Below are 10,704 nucleotides of genomic sequence, written 5' to 3'. Positions count from 1 at the left end.
TGTAACTCATTATTACCACGAGTATTCCAGGTCAAAACAACTTGGTATATTTAGATTTTCATGATAAATGAATATTAGAATCAAAATCCCAAGTTTACAAGGATGTGCAGGATGACCTAACCAAAATAGAAGATTGCAGAGAACGGTAGCAAGAAATCATGTCACATCTTCATCTCCATAACTAATAAAATTAAAAATGTCATCTACTTTTACACAAAAGTTGCTGTTCCAAAGTACTTTTTATTTTACTTTTTTAGTGGTGGATATCCAGCAACATAATATTTTATACTGTAACTGATCAAATATAAGTCAGTTTCTGTAACTAGCACACTTGGAACCTGCTGAGAAAATTGACCTCCAAACCCTCTTATGAAAACTGGACATACATGATTGCTCCACACCAACACAGAGCATGTTCAGTTAATGCTTACATTATAAGGACTGTGCTAACAACATAAACTGAAATTAAACCTTTTCACTACCCATCTGCATCTGAACAGTCATACATTGAAATTAGTGCAGAAGAGATGCACTCAATTTCAGCTCGAGTCCCTGGCCTGATTATGTTATGCATGTCAATATACATTCTCTTAATCAAAAGTGGTTCAGTGAACACTTGAGGTAAGAAAAACAGAGACTATTGTCCTCTTACTGCTGCCCAAGATACTTCTAGGAAAAAAATAGAAAATAAATTAATGGGGGAAAACATCAACTGAAGACAATGTTGTGTTATGCTATTATAGTGTTCTCCTATGCTGAGAACACAAGCAGAGAACTGTCACTACTTTTCCCTTGATGACCAACTGTAGAGCTTAAAACCCAAAAAAATGCATAGCATCTCTGAGGAAAACCAAATGCTACACTTAACCCACATGTCACAAATCATCACAAACAACAGGAAGGCACCTACTGGAAAACTGCAGTTTGAGAGTTGAAGAGTAGCATTGAGCCCAAGGCTTTCTACCACCCTCAGCTCTCTCCATTTCACATGTGCGTGATGTGGTTTCTGCACAGCACAGAAGGCTTTGTGTATTTTTTGCTTTCTTTTTTCTCAATTTTCTTCAGTTTCCTTTTCCTTTTCTACCTCTTCCCTAATCAGTCTGTCACAGTAACACGCACTGAAGTCATCACACAGCGGTCATTGACACACACAGCACATAAATGGATTCCACAGGGAAGTGTTTTCATCAATATGGTTTGGTAGTGAATGGTTACCACACAAAGACTGAGTTTGCAAGGCTGTGAAGAGCTGATAATTGTGTTCAAAAGCTTTAATTAAATTTCTGGCAAAGATAGCTTTTCAGTTGGGTAACGCAGATCCTTGGAGGAGAAGATGTGATGGACTAGAAGAGTCACTGGGCACTGGCATAGAAACTGAGTCAGAAGGGGAAAAGATATCTACAGTTGGTTTGTATTATTTCTTTTCCCTCTCAGAGTCAGGATATGGATTACACAGGATTTATGTTTCAGAGGGAATAAAACATTTTCTGGTGTGCTAGCGAGCATTTGTTGCATTGCACAGAAGAGAGTTAGATAATCCCAGGTATCTATTCCCACCATAACTGGATGCACATGGTACAGAGAATCTTATTTTAGCCCATTTTGATGATTTGATCAATTTGGGACCTGGGAGTAGAAGGAGGACCTGAGAAACTACCAGCCAGTCAGCCTCACCTTCAGTCCTGGAAAGGTGATGGAACAGATCATTATGGAGGTAATCACCAAGCACACAGAAGAAAAGAAGGCCATCAGTAGTCAGCATGATTTACCAAGAAGAAGTCATGCTTGACCATTCTGATAGCCTTCTATGATAGTATGGCAGGATGGGTCAGTGGGGGAAGAGCAGTGGATATTGTCTGACTTCAGCAAGGTTTTTGATGCTGTCTCCCATAGCAAACTCATAAGTAAGCTCAGAAAATGTATGTTAGATAAATGGACAGTGAGGTGGATCAAGAACTGGCTGAATGGCAGAGCTCAGAGGGTTGTGATGAGTGGAGCAGAATCCAGTTGTAGGCCTCTAGTCAGTATTGATCCCCAGGGATCAATACTGGGTCCAGTCTTATTCCACCTGTTTTTCAACAACCTGGATGAAGGGATAGGAATCACCCTAAGCAAGTTTGCTGATGACCCAAAATTGGGGGGAATGGCTGATCCACATGAAGGCTGTGCTGCCATTCAGTGGGACCTGGATAGGCTGGAAAGTCAGACAGAGAAAAACCTAATGAGGTTCAACAAGGACAAGTGCAGGGTCCTGCACCTCAGGAGGAATGACCCCAAGAACCAGCACAGGCTGGGGACTGACCTAGAGAGCAGCTCTGCTGAGGAGGATCTGGGAGGACAGGTGGATGACAAGACATTGGTGGATGGCAAGCTGACCATGAGTCAGAAGTGCCCTCGCAGTCAGGAGAGCCAATGAGATCCTGGAGGACATCGGGAACAGTGTCAGCAGCTTTAGCCCTTGTGAGGCACCATCTGGGGTATTGTGTTCAATTCTGGTCTCCACAGTTTAAATAAAACAAGGATTAACTGGTGAGGGTGCAGCAGGGGGGTCACCAAGGTGATGAGGGGTCTGGAGCATCTCTCTTACAAGGAGAGACTGCAGGAGCTGGGCCTGTTTAGTCTGGAGAAGACTGGGAGGAGCCTCACCAATGCATACAGGTATCTCAAGGGCGGATGCCGAGAGGAAGGTGCCAGACTCTTTTGGTGCTCAGTGACAGGATTAGGAGTAATATACATAAGCTAAAGCACAAGAAGTTCCATCTCAACATGAGGAAGACCTTCATTACATGGAGGATAGCAAAGCACTGGAACAGGCTGCCCAGGGGTGTCATGGACTTCCCCTCTCTGGAGACATTTAAAATCCACCTGGTTATTGTACTGTGTAACCAGCTACAGGTGATCCTGCCTTAGCAGGGGGTTTGGGCTATATGATCTCCAGAGGTCCCTTCCAACCCTAACAATTCCATGATTCTGTAATAATATTTAGAAAAAGAACATTTAAATTCACCTTCATACACAGAAGCAAATTAAAAAAAAAAATTAAAAGAGTTGAAATGATATTTGGAGCAGATCACACTGGAACACAAATCTGACTCCCTCATGTTGTAGTAACTAAAGACAGGCTTGTACAGATAAATATGATGGTGACTGATGGCTCTGCATCTTGCCTTCCAGAAATCCTGCCAATTCCCCTCTCTGCTCTCTCTCCCCTGGGCTCTTCCACTCTAACAACCCTGAAGTCTAAACAGATTAGTTTCCATTCCAATCAATTTATGCATTTTTGTCTCATTTTTGTCTTATTTTATTCCTTTTTTGATTTTGGGTGGTTTTTTTACATTCACGAATGGTCATCAGTCAGACTACAATGGTTTCTTATATATTTGCATAGTAATTTTTGAAAACATTTATAAGCCTGAGATTTTTCACAAATATAGTGTGATTTTCATCCAATAGCAAGAAAATCCATCACTATTTACTTCTAAATGAAACTCAGAAAGATGGTACCCATCCCATCTGGAAACAGTTGCAAAAAGCAGCACATTGTCAAGAAAACATGATATAACATGTGGAAGAAGAGCCACAGGCAGTGGAAAGTAAATTAATAAATCTTAGGGTGTACTTATTTTCAGTATAGAACTATGTGAAGTAAAAGCACGAACAAATAAATGGGAAAATAAAAATTTCATTAAACTACCATGGGAAAACTTCTTGCCTTTTAGTTTTTTTTTTAATAATGACGAATATTTCTTACTTCTATTGTGGAAGATAGGGACCAATGAATGGAAGAGAAGGAAGTAAGTTTCTATTTTAATTAGTGCATATTTCTTCAAGTAAACTTCTTTACTGAAATTAGCCAAGGCAGCAAAATAGCAGACATGCAAACTGAGATCTGGGAAATTCTAGTTTTACTATAGATGAAAATAACTTTTGGTCTTCAACCTTATTTCTTCGAAGCAAAGGAACATGGGGATATGCTTGTCTAGTACCCCAGTAACATCCACATCTATACCTTGGCACATTCCCTGCATTGGAGAAGATACTGAAAAATTATCTAAACCTTCACAATCTTCTTCTTTCTACAGGAAAGCCACTCACTACCACGGATTTGACAACAGCTTATTTTTTCCAGCAGCTCAACTCTATGTTATAATGTGGCATTTATTTTTAATTTTCTTTATAAAGGTAGCTGGGTGGTGGGCTTGGGAGACATAGAAACGTTCTAGAGAAGACACTCAATGTAATTTTTTTTTTATCTACTAGCCCTTCTGGGCCTATAGGTTTTCACAATTCAGTTTGCCTCAGAGAAGGTTGAGCAGAAAAGCAGCTACACAAACAGATACCTGCCTCACTATCTTGTCAGCAAGATGGTCTTTCCAGGAACGGGAGAATCATTAGCAAAGATTAAATACAGATGTAATGAGCAAGACAAGATAGGGAAAAAGCCCTATTCAATCTTCACTACTCAAATAAGCAATTTACACAGATAATGTGTCTCTAGCTCCCCAGGCTACAAAATCATATCTGACACCATATTAGTTCATATGACTTCTGTAAGACATCTAGGTTTCCCACCACATTTATCATATTAAATCCAGAGCAATTACTTTTCAATCTTCAAATATGACATACTTTTCCACATAAGATAAACCTTTTGCATAACAGTGGATTAAGAGTGATAAGAATCTTCAGGCTTTGCTGATGTTGTCAAACAGGATGCTAATTCCTTGTGACAGCATTTTCTTATTTCCTTTGTTCCTTCTCTCTTTCAGTCAGTGTCAACATTTAGCCACATGAAACCCAGACTAAATGCAAATAATCCAATGCTAACATACTGGCCCATTTTCCCCATTGGCTTTTCAGGGACTCTGAACAGCAGGAAAATTCCTAGAATTTTAATAAATGTCATGCTGGTCCTTCTTCCAAAAATTTTCCTCCTCCCTGCACTGTAGGCAAAATAAATGAGTGTTCTGGTAATTGTAAAGCTGTCAGATGAGCACTATAAGGGTCCTTTCTCCCCTATTCTGAAAATAAGGAAAATATGCTTTTCCACTGACCTTCCCAGGTTAATCCAAATCCCCCCTTTGCAAGAACATCTGGAGGAAATTAAATGCAATAACACAAATCTTTCCAAATGGTTTGAGTTGATGCTTCCATAAAAGTCTTATTTCATTTATGTTCCTGTATTTCCCCTGTCTTTCCACTCTCTTGTTCACAGACAATAAAAAATATTACATACATCTATCCAAAGACATTTAAGAGCTTTAAGAAGCAGGGCAAGTTCACCCAGTCTGGCCTATACTGATGAAAAAAAAAAAAAATCCCAAACCAACCAGTGCATATGACTTACATAAAATGTTAGATTTTAAAGCCTGAGGTAGTTTCTGTGACACACAGTCACATATCTTTTTGCACAAACCCTTCAGCCTTGGCCTGAGAAGAAACAGTTTCTCTTTTCCAGAATGAGTTTTCCATGTACCAGGGATCTTGCTCATGGCTTTTCATTGGTTCTGTCACCCCTTCAGCCTTTTGCCTCTGCCATTAGCCCCAGCAACCTAACATCACCCTCAGCATCTTACTGCCTTCTCAGCCCTGAGATAAGCCCTTATTGCTTTGCTTCCCCTGAGATAACAAATTCAGAATCTTGATTAGAAAGAAAGAGAAGTATCTATATTTCTCTTTCCCCCCTTTAGCCACACAGGCCCCACAGTTGTTTCTAAAACAATCCACCTGAAATGAGTAACACCAGTGTTGTTATTTTGACAGATCAAGGACAGATCAATATCTCAGTATTATAAATTTATTTACTGGCTGATAGTGAAGCAGATGCCCACAGCTGATGGTTCCATATTTTATCTTTGAGGGCTACTGAATTGAAATTTAGAGAAAAGCAGCCTTGCTGTTGTATTTTCATAGTGATGCTGTGACATCTGGAATACAAGTCAGTCAATTTTACTCTTAGTTAATACTCCCTTATGGCAATCCACCCCAAAAACAGATCAATTACAATTACACACTTGTGCTAAAAGTCTATTAGAGGAATGTGTGATCTGATAGTTAAAATAAATCAAAAACAAACCAAGAAATTTTATTTCTAGTGATGAAGCTGAAAGTGCAAGAAGTCACATGAAGACTGCCTTTCTTGCTTCCCTCCTTATATGATCTCCTTCTTTTGTATCATTATTAAAGACCATGATGATCTCCTCAGCCTCAAGCTTCCACTTGCAGGACCCAGATGGGGACTGGCTCTGCATTCAACCACAAGGCCTTCCTTGTTTTCATGCTGCTGGTCTGACACCAGCAAGTTAATAATTTCTTGCCTGTGGGTATGTGGTGGTAGATGCATTAATGCAAACATGCAGAATTTAAACCACAGATTTCTAAGAATGGGCTGAAGTGAAGAAAAATATTCTACATTGGTACCCCAAAGACTTGAGAATAAAATTTTCCATTTTGGAAAAAAGTTACAAAAATGTCTAGGTAGAGCAGCATTGGACAAATTTCTTTGATCATTATCTTGGTTTGAAAAGACAGGTGTCTGCCAAGGAAGGCTGGAGCCTCCCCTGACCATTTCCAACCTAAGACAATTATATCAAAAGTAGTTTTTCACTGAATAGGGTCAACTGGTATTTTTACAAAATGAAAAAAAAAAATTTATTTATTTTTTTTTTTGATTTGTCTCAGTTTTAAAGAAATACATTATTTCAATTTGGAACTCCAGAAATATTTAATGACACACTATTTTTAAACTACTAGTATTAATTTAGGATGACAACTAAGAATCTGTAGAGCACAATCTGCATTGCAAAGACTCATTTTTTTTTCTCTAATGACTTTCTAAATATTTTAATTCTCCTTTTTATTTTTAATTTTTTTCCTTTTTCCATATTTAAATTGCTAACAGTTTTACTAATGTGCCAGTAAGGTTTAAAAATAGTTGAATCTAAATACATTTTAAATGCCTTAAAATCATTAAGTCATGCTACCCAGTACAAATTGAAATGGGGAGGAGGTTCTGAAACAAAATTTAGGGTTTTTTGTGTATTATGTTTCTGGTTTTGGCCTCAGGCCTGTCTTATCACAATGAGTTTTAGAGGCTTAGAAAGAGCTTTCCTCTATAACCTTTATGGAATCACCTAGATGCCTACTGAATCTCAGTAACTCTGCCTCATATTTTTCTGTGCAATGTCTGCAACATTCACACTTTAAACCTGTGATTTTCCAGGCTGATGGGTCTAAGGTAAGAACAGGACTTGGTAATGAGACCTCAGCAGCCCACAGATAAGGCGGTTTGATCTTGTGATAGGAAATTGATGACAACATTTTTTAAGATACATGACTATAGATTGAGAGTCTTTTGGAAGGGAAATGTCACTATCGCTGTTACTTAGTCCATAAATAACAAATATGACAAAACTGTATAATCCTGTGATCCTTTGAATATCAAGGTCCAAATCTGCTCTTTCTGAAGGCAACGGGGACTTTGGTCCAACTTTTAAACACTTTGAAGAAATTTTATCTTGAGACAGAGTAACAGCTTATGCAAAAACTGCCACCATTTGACAAAAACCCACTGGTCTGGGTATGGATAGTGGTTCTGGAAAAAGAAGGAATCTCAAATCCAAATGAAAATTTGGCCAAACACAAGCTACATAAATAAAAAATTCTGAAATCAGTCTTCACCTGGGGTGCTTTAAATAAAAGGAAATTATAAGAATGCTACATCAGAAAGTAATTATCAAAAAGAAGGGTGAAAGCATGCAAAAATGCAGAGAATGTATAGATAAAATTTGAGAGACTATTCATGGAAAGTGTAGAAAGTTTAGTTCAGGAAGAGTTTACAAGACCTTCCTTGACATTCTGCAGAAAAGCTTTGGTCACGCCATGATTTCTTTGATAAGCCTTGCCTGAAGTATGTGGTACTTCTTGATAGGAAAAAATCTAAGCCAGATGAAAACGTAGTGGACTCACTACCTGAATATTCTCAGTTCTCACAATAAGAACCGTCTGTCATGCTCCAAGAATCCTGTAATATGTCACTCTTTCAGAAGATGTTATAGATTGGGGTTTTTTTTCTTTTTCCAGGACCAGTTCATTATCATGAATTAGCAAATTTCTGGGTATTGGGATTGCAAAACTGTGTTTATCCTATCAAGGAAGTCCCAGCACTTTACAAAGTGGAAATAGGAGAAACCATAAAGTATTATATGTGAAAATGTTGAAGCGAAATGCTCAGCTCCAAAGCTTGAACAAATAAACAGAGCAGATAAAAGGCGGCTTTCTTGCTCCTCTGTGCATTCAGTGAAAAGAGACTATCAAACTTTTGCACCCCGCTGATCCAAGATGCATTAAAAATTTCTCTCAGTTGAGAGTAAAATGTGTCAACCACCATTGCTATTCTGGTTCAATTTAAGGGGAAAAAAATCTACTTTTGTAAAAGCTGTCAGTGAAAAACTCTCATCCAAATATTCATTCATGCTCTAAAGTGGTCATGTATTTCAGGTTTAATGGGCCAAATTTAGAGAACACAGATGCTGATAGCCAGCATTGACCCATGCTGTGTGTTGGCTAAAGGCATATAAGTGCTGCACTATTTTTGTGTGAACACAAGACAGCAACTTAACTTATAGCATCTTCCAAGCACTTTTGGTTTTCTCTGTTCACCAGCTGTAAGGTGCAAGTAAATGGTAATTTTTGTATCAGATAAGTGAAGATTCTGAGCTCAGAGCTTTCTTAGACAACTCCTGGAGGTTTCTAAAAGAGGTTCAGATCCCCAAAACCTGAAACAAACCATACATGGTAGGTATGGAGGTGTCAGTAGGCGAAGTGAGGAGCTGAATCCTTTCTGCAGTAATCAACTTACCCTGAAATGAGAAATTCTCTTATTGCTACTGTGGCACATGGCACTTAGCAGAGTTATTGCAGAACCCTCACAACGTTCCTCATATGATAATTGTAATTGTAATTACATGTGATGCCTATGCCTCTGATCAGGTAGAGGCAACAGGCATGTGATGTTTATGCATTAACATTTGAGGAAAAGCTATAAGTGAAGAGAAAGAAGGGGTGAAGGAAGAATATGACCTTTAAAAGATTAAAGGGGATATCACATTGCTTCTGTCAGTGTGTGCTGAGATAGAACCTGTTCCCTTTCAGATGCCTCTTTTTCCTTCTTTTACAGTAAGACACTGAAGCTGAGCACTTATGAGTAACACTTGGTGCAAAACAAGGATGCTACTTCTGAGCAAGTCTAGGAGCACTGTCAGTACTTATACATTATCATCTAATCTTTTTCTACAAACCTGTGGTAACAGCAGCAAATATTATGATCTCAACCTAATGCCGGTCTAAATCTTTACTTGATAAGAGTGCTACACACAGAACTTTTCCCCCAAAGATCAGCTTTTATTATGAGGCTAAATTAGAAAGCCAAATGTAAGGAAAAGACCAGCAAAATACCTTTCTTAACACTGCAATCAGAATCTAATTTTGTATTCATATCCATTCTTGTTTCCATCTACTCATAAAAAAGGGTGGGGCACCCTTGAACAATGGATTTTTTTTTTTTTTTTTAATTTCTTTCTTTCTCTGGAAATAAGGTTTTGAAATTATTTTAACAGTTTTTGTTTATAATTGAACCCGGATAAGACATGCTGTCCTAAGATGTATTTTAGTGCTAGACATTTTAACCAAGATGTGACAAATTTGTAATGATCTCAGTGGCATATGCCAGCTGCAAGGGAAAAAATTTCATTTACCATTAGGTCAGTCTACTTCTAGGATGCAGGATGCCCTGCATGTCACTGCCTGTGAACAAACATGCTTCATACTCCCAGTATCAGTAAACCACCCGAAACTGAGCTTGTCCTTAGTATTTCCCAGTTAAGTGACCTAAAACCCACACAGAGTCAGATGCCCTTTAGCATCAAAGTGGTCCCTTTACACATAATGAGAAGAGTTTATGTCTAGGGATTTCTCAATTCTGTAAAAAAAACCCAAACAAATTCTAATGTTCTTCTTATTTTGCATTCCTATTTTCTTTTTTTTTTCTTTTTTTTTTTTTTTTTTTTTTTTTTTGTGGACTTCCGTATTTGGTTTCTAACATTTAATTAATTGATTTGTTTTACTGTCTGCCTCCGTTTTTCCTTGTCATACTCAAAAGACAATACAATAAGCCTCCATCCAAATCTCATGCACATGAACAGCCACTTTCCCAGAGAGACCAGCAACGAGACCAGCAACACTGGCTGGAAAACACTTGCCGGAGGAAAAAAAATGTTGCTTGCAAGAGCTCTTCCATTTCACCAACATGCTGAGGGGCTACTTGGTATGAGAAGGGCATTGTCACCTATATTCTGCCTACTTTTTTCTTTTATTGTCCACTAAAATACCTGCTTCTGATGTATACCTAGTATCCATCTCCAGTGCCTCTCTACTAAACTTTCAAAAAAGTATCCTTCATCTTTCCCATATATTGTCTCTGATGTTTGGGGTGAATTACCCATCAAGGGTTTGTTAAGGTGAATTAGCTGAGACAGAGCACATCACCAACATGGCGCACAGTAATTTAATTAACCATGATCATGTGTGTCACAATATGAAGGGTTAAATCCAGAGAGATGTAAGTTGCACACTTCCTTACCCATCATAGTTTATCTTCACACTGGCTCAAATCCATATTTTTAACCCAATTCTAAAGGCAAAAAG

Source organism: Vidua macroura, chromosome 3, assembly GCF_024509145.1.
Source record: "Vidua macroura isolate BioBank_ID:100142 chromosome 3, ASM2450914v1, whole genome shotgun sequence".
In the NCBI taxonomy this organism is placed as follows: Eukaryota; Metazoa; Chordata; class Aves; order Passeriformes; family Viduidae; genus Vidua; species Vidua macroura.
The sequence above is the reverse complement of the archived record's forward strand: the minus strand, read 5'-3'. Positions refer to the sequence as shown.